The sequence below is a fragment of the Suncus etruscus genome, chromosome 2 (assembly GCF_024139225.1).
Source record: "Suncus etruscus isolate mSunEtr1 chromosome 2, mSunEtr1.pri.cur, whole genome shotgun sequence".
Taxonomy (NCBI): domain Eukaryota; kingdom Metazoa; phylum Chordata; class Mammalia; order Eulipotyphla; family Soricidae; genus Suncus; species Suncus etruscus.
The window spans coordinates 169311991-169319361 of record NC_064849.1 but is presented as its reverse complement, the minus strand read 5'-3'; the positions used below and the strand labels follow the sequence as shown (position 1 = coordinate 169319361).

Below are 7371 nucleotides of genomic sequence, written 5' to 3'. Positions count from 1 at the left end.
ACACATCTGAATAGTCAGAACAAACATAGACTCAAAATCAAAGGTTGGAAGAAAATTATCCAGGCAAACAAGACCTTCAAAAAAGCTGGGGTGGCCATATTAATATCAGATGACACCAACTTTATACTCAGAAAAGTGGTAAGGGGCAAAGATGGACACTATGTACTAATCAAGGGATATGTGCAACAGGAAGAAATCAGACTATTAAACATATATGCACCCAATGAGAGACCAGCAAATTATCTAATACAATTACTGACAAATCTGAAAGAAGAAATCAGTAATAACACAATCATTGTGGGAGACTTCAACACAGCCCTATCAACACTTGATAGGTCAACCAGACTGAAACCCAACAAAAACATACTAGCCCTGAAAAGAGTTATGGAAGAAAGAGGACTAGTAGATATATACAGGACACTCCATCCCAAAAAACCTGGATACACATTATTTTCCAATGTACATGGGTCATTCTCCAGAATAGACTACATGCTGACACATAAAACATACCTCCATAAAATCAAGAGGATAGAAATCTTGCAGGCTACCTTTGCTGACCACAAGGCTCTGAAATTAGATGTGAAATACAAAGCCACACAGAAGAAAAACTTTAACAATTGGAAATTAAACACCCTGCTACTGAACAACCAGTGGGTCCGAGATGAAATCAAAAAGGAAATCAAGACTTTCCTGGAAACAAATGATAATGAAGACACAAACTGCCAGAATCTATGGGACACAGCAAAAGCAGTCCTGAGAGGAAAATTTATAGCTCTACAAGCACACATCAGGAAGGAAGAAGGAGTATACCAGAATAACTTAATGGCACAGCTTAAACAATTAGAAAATGACCAACAAAAGGAACCAAAAATAGGGAGACAGAAGGAAATAATAAAGCTGAAAGCAGAACTCAATGAAGTGGAAAACCAAAAAGCAATCTGAAAGATCAACGAAAGCAGAAGCTGGTTCTTTGAAAAAATAAACAAGATTGATAGACCATTGGCAAAACTCACAAAGAAAGAGAGAGAGAAATCTGATAACCCATATTAGAAATGAAAAGGGGGAGATCACAACAGAAATTGCAGAGATCCAAAGGATAATCAGAGGCTACTTTGAGAAACTTTATGCTACAAAACATGAGAACCTAGAAGAAATGGAAAAATTCTTGGACATTTATAACCTTCCACATTTAAGTAAGGAGGATGTAGCATATCTAAACACCCCCATCACTACTGAGGAAATGGAAACTGTAATCAAACATCTACCAAAAAAGAAAAGCCCAGGCCCAGATGGTTTTCCTAATGAATTTTTTCAAATCTTTCAAGAGGAGCTACTACCAATCCTAGCAAGACTCTTCCATGAAATTGAAAAAAAGGGAACTCTCCCAAACAGCTTTTATGAAGCCAACATTACCTTGATACCAAAACCAGACAGAGACGCTGACAAAAAAAGAAAATTACAGACCAATATCCCTGATGAATGCTGATGCAAAGATCTTCAACAAAATCCTGGCAAATAGGATCCAATGCATCATCAAGAAGATCATACACTACGACCAAGTACTTTTCATCCCAGGAATGCAAGGATGGTTTAACATCCGTAAATCTATTAACATCATACACAACATCAACAAGAAGAAAAATAAAAATCACAGGATCATATCAATAGATGCAGAGAAAGCATTTGATAAAGTCCAACACCCATTCTTGATCAAAACTCTTGGCAAGATGGGAATGGAAGGAACCTTTCTCAATCTAGTTGAAGCCATCTACCACAAGCCAATGGCAAATATTATCCTCAATGGAGAAAAACTAAAAGCCTTTCCTCTAAATTTGGGTACAAGACAAGGCTGTCCGCTCTCACCACTCCTCTTCAACATAGTACTGGAAGTTCTTGCTATAGCGATCAGGCAAGAAAAAATATCAAGGGAATTCAGATAGTAAAGAAAGAAGTCAAGCTCTCATTGTTTGCAGATGACATGATACTCTACTTAGAAAACCCTAAAGACTCTACCAAAAAGCTTCTAGAAACAATAGATTCATATAGCAAGGTTGCAGGCTACAAAATCCACCTACAGAAATCAATGGCCTTTTTATACACCAATAATAATAGGGAAGAGATGGAAGTCAGGAAGGCAATCCCATTCACAATAGTGCCACACAAACTCAAATATGTTGGAGTCAACTTGACCAAAGACGTGAAGGACCTATACAAAGAAAACTATAAAGCCTTGCTCCAAGAAATAAGAAAGGACACACGGAAATGGAAACACTTACCCTGCTCATGGCTTGGCAGGATTAACATCATTAAAATGGCAATACTCCCCAAAGCATTATACAGATTTAATGCGATCCCCTTAAAAATACCCATGACATTCTTCAAAGAAGTGGATCAAACACTTATGAAGTTCATCTGGAACAATACACATCCTCGAATAGCTAAAGCACTCCTAGGGAAAAGGAAAATGGGAGGCATTACTTTCCCCAACTTTAAACTGTACTACAAAGCAATAGTTATTAAAACAGCATGGTACTGGAATAAAGACAGACCCTCAGATCAGTGGAATAGGCTTGAGTTCTCAGAGAACATTCCCCAGGCATACAATTACCTAATTTTTTTTTTTGGTTTTTGGGCCACACCCGGTGACGCTCAGGGGTTACTCCTGGCTATGTGCTCAGAAGTTGCTCCTGGCTTCTTGGGGGACCATATGGGACACCGGGGGATCGAACCGCGGTCCGTCCAAGGCTAGCGCAGGCAAGGCAGGCACCTTACCTTTAGCGCCACCGCCCGGGCTCCACAATTACCTAATTTTTGACAAAGGAGCAAGAAATCCTAAGTGGAGCAGAGAAAATATCTTCAACAAGTGGTGCTGGCAGAACTGGTTAGCGACTTGCAAAAAAGCGAACATAGACCCCCAGTTAACATCATGTACGAAGGTAAAATCCAAATGGATTAAAGACCTTGATATCAGACCAGATACCATAAGGTATATAGAACAACACGTCAGTAAAACACTCCATGACATTGAGACTAAAGGTATCTTCAAGGAGGAAACTGCACTTTCCAAACAAGTGGAAGCAGAGATTAACAGATGGGAATACATTAAACTGAGAAGCTTCTGCACCTCAAAAGAAATAGTGCCCAGGATACAAGAGTCACCCACTGAGTGGGAGAAACTATTCACCCAACATCCTTCATATAAGGGGCTAATATCCAAAATATACAGGGCACTGACAGAACTTTACAAGAAAACAACATCTAATCCCATCAAAAAATGGGGAGAAGAAATGAACAGACACTTTGATAAAAAAGAAATACAAATGGACAAAAGACACATGAAAAAATGCTCCTCGTCACTAATCATCAGAGAGATGCAAATCAAAACAACAATGAGATACCACCTCACACCACAGAGATTGGCGCACATCACAAAGAATGAGAACAATCAGTGCTGGCGGGGATGTGGAGAGAAAGGAACTCTTATCCACTGCTGGTGGGAATGCCGCCTAGTACAGCCTCTATGGAAAGCGATATGGAGGTTTCTTCAAAATCTGGAAATTGAGCTCCCATTCGACCCAGCTATTCCAGTCCTAGAGATATACCCTAGGAACACAAGAATACAATACAAAAACCCCTTCCTCACACCTATATTTATTGCAGCACTATTCACAATAGCCCGGCTCTGGAAACAACCAAGATGCCCTTCAACCTACGAATGGCTAAAGAAACTGTGGTACATATACACAATGGAATATTATGCAGCCGTCAGGAGAGATGAAGTTATGAAATTTTCCTATACATGGATGTACATGGAATCTATCATGCTGAGTGAAATAAGTCAGAGGGAGAGAGAGAGATGCAGAATAGTCTCACTCATCTATGGGTTTTAAGAAAAATAAAAGTCATTTTTTGTAACAATCCTCAGAGACAATTAGAGGAGAGCTGGAACACCAGCTCACTCCATGAAGCTCACCACAAAGAGTGGTGAGCACAGTTATAGAAATAACTACACTGAGAACTCCCATAATGAAGTGAATGAATGAGGGAACAGGAAAGCCTGTCTGGAGTACAGGTAGGGGTGGGGTGGGATGGAGGGAGATTTGGGACTTTGGTGGCAGGAATGTTGCACTGGTGAAGAGGGGTGATCTTTATATGACTGAAACCTTATCACAATAATTTATGTAATCAAGATATTCAAATAAAGAGAAAAAAAGGAAAAAAAAGATAATCCAAAAAAATTAAATATGAATAAATTGCTGTATATCCAATAAAGGACTGATCATGAAAAAAAAAGAAAGAAAAACACTATGCACTTGAATTGTATGTAATAAAAGAAACTACTTGACTTCATAAAATGTTATTGGCAGTGGTTTTATTATGTTAACACAAACTTTGAAGAGACATAATATCTCATCTCTAAAGCATGCATCATCATATTATCTCAGTATGCATTTTAATTATTAGAAACAGAATGTTGATATTACCTAGTCTTTGTTATGTTTGGCGTCCTAGCTGATGAATACACCAACTATCTCTTTTTACATTTTTCTGTGTATAAGCATACATGCCATCAATATGTGATCTTAGTTGTATTCTTTACTCATGTTAGATGTGCTTGAGTAGAATTAGATTGAACTAATAATAATGCACAACTTTATAAATATCATGCAAAATTTGCCATTGCATGATTCCTTTTATAGCCTTAGAAACATAATATAGTTGAAAAATTTGCTTCTAATAATAAGTTTGATACTGAGGTATATACAAAGTAGTTCAAAATTTTGTGTATATATATTAAGATATATAAATTAAGGCAAAATAACATCAACATAGCATTAAGTTAGCTCCACCAAATAAAAAAAACCTGAAGCTTTAACTGCACAAAAAATGAAACATTTAAAATATTTTTATTTGAAATAAAAAATCATTCTTTTTCAGTTCAACATGTCATCTTGTGATCATCTAATTATTTTTATCATTTCATTCTATCAAAAACAGTTTGGATTTTTTAATTCAATTTCCTTCACCTTCATTGAACGTTTGGTTTTGTTACAAGTTAACCCTAATTAATATTTTTTCACTCTTGCCCTACCAATTTTTTTTCGGGGGGCCACATCCGGTGAATCTCAGGGGTTACTTGCTTACTTCTGGCTATGTGCTCAGAAATTACTCCTGGGTTGGAGGACCATATCGGGACAATGGGGATCGAACCAGGTCGGTCATGGGTCAGCATCATGCAAGGCAAATGCCCTACCACTGCGCAATTGCTCCTACCCATGCTCTACCATTTTTTATTCCTCATTCTCTTCATTAGCAAAAATGTAATTTTTTAAAAAATGGTTAATTCATTTCAAAAATAATAAAAGTCAAATACCTCTCTGGGATCAAAGAGAGAGTACAGCATATACATACAGCATGTACATACAATACAACAAAAAGTCATTTGTTTCACTCGTGGCCAACCTGGTACCCCAAGCACTCTCAGGAATGAGAGAGACAGGAGTAACAACTGAGCACTGCCAGATGTGGCTCCAAGCAAAACAAAGAAAGGAACAAAATCAATACTTCTTTTACCCTCTTCTTGGATTTGTTGTAAAAATTAAACGAATGAATAGACATATAGCAGTTAAATTGAATATAACATCACAGTGTAAGTAGAAATATAAGCTTTAACCAGTAGTTGAAATATAAATAGATATCAATGCATATTTTAAGATTTTAGCTTAATTTACTAGATATTTAAAAATTCTGTTTGGATGCAAAGAAATACAATATCCACTTTCTGAAAGACAGTTTTCCACACAGAATTCATCACTTTCCCTGCTCTACTGCGATGAAATCTGGAAACTTTACTGTTTATCAATTCTCTATGAAAGAAGCAAAATATTAAATACAGAAGTGTTTAATAGTAAATAATCTACACAAATCTAATAAGACTTTAACCCAAATTCAAAACAAAAGACAAAATATGAAATATTGTCATTCTTTTATCCATTAGAGGGTTGATGAAAATGTCATTTTTCAAAGAGAAGTTAACTATAATAACTCAATATGATAATATTTTATGAACATATAATCATAATTCAGTATTATTTTCCTTATCAAAGATGAAATAGTTTCATTTGAACTGGGAAAATATTTCCTAGTACATCCTTAATCAAGACATGTTAATTTTATATTAAACTACAGCTTATCAACATGGTCTATCATGATAGTTCTCCACTTACCACATAGTCATCAACTCTGGATTGATATTATAACATAAAAGGTGTATTGAATTTTATCTCTATATAAATATAAACATGAATATGCATGGAATAAGATAGTAGTTATTACCCCCAAAATGGGAAGTCTACATATAATTATTCCTAAACTCTTCTACTGATAAAGAAAAGTTTATTGACAATTGTGCTTGACAAAGAAAACTTGCATTTCAGACTATTGAAATAAATAAACCAGATGGAATTCAACTCAGAATAGAAGAAAGATAACTAGAGATTTATAATAAGTGATCAGAATGAAAAGACAATAGTCTTCAAAAACAAGTACATATTAAAAAATACTGTATGGGAAATCATGGGTTTGTAAATTAATAGTAAACTGATCTAACAGAGTTTTTCAAAAGAGCATTCAAAAGACCTGATATGAAAATGTGGTGGATGAGGAATTTGAATAGGATAGAGTGATTCCGAACCACCTTACCTAGTAGTGCCTTTTTTAAACTCTTGTTTGAAAGGCCAGGGCTATGGCATGCACATGAAAGACTCGGTACAATGTTTGTAAAAACTGGTTCCTGGAGGGAATTACGTTACCAGTTAATTGCTTCAAAATACTTGAAAAGCTAATAAAAACTAAGCATAAAAGAACATAAAATTTGAGGTTAACTTAAGCTAATATGCATGTACATGGAAATGTAAAAAATACTATGCCTCTAATGTTTAAGGAGTTACGTAAGTTTGATGGCTTTAGATTGCCTTGTGTGCTGTTAAGAAATATAATGTGCTACAATCTGGGAACTTGAGGGACAAAGTAATCGCACATGGATTCTGTTTTATTTATCTTGACTTTCTTTGGTGAAAGTTCAAAGTTAAGATATCAGCAAGGGGACTTCTTCTGAGAATTATGTTATGGGTGATTGTCCTTCCACTGTAACTTTACCTTATCCTCCTTCTTTGCATCTTTTGTTCTCATAATTCAAAATAAAAAAATTATAAAAAAAAAAAAGAACATAAGAATAGAGACATAGTACGGGGCTATGACACTTATTTTACATGCAGTTGACCCCAAGTCAGTCTCCTCACATGTTACTCAGCAAACATTACAATCACAAAATTGATTCCTGAGCACGGAATCAGGAATATTCCTGAGCAC

General features: G+C 35.8%; 1 long non-coding RNA gene across 1 annotated transcript; it reads right to left on the bottom strand.

Annotated features, from left to right (window-relative positions):
* Positions 1-4355: 4355 nt before the first annotated feature.
* Positions 4356-5058, bottom strand: LOC126001996 (uncharacterized). Its single transcript, XR_007492886.1, has 2 exons — positions 4543-5058; positions 4356-4484 (listed from the first exon to the last, which is right to left on the bottom strand). It is a non-coding gene; the product is annotated as an uncharacterized LOC126001996 (long non-coding RNA).
* Between the last annotated feature and the right edge of the window lie 2313 nt (positions 5059-7371).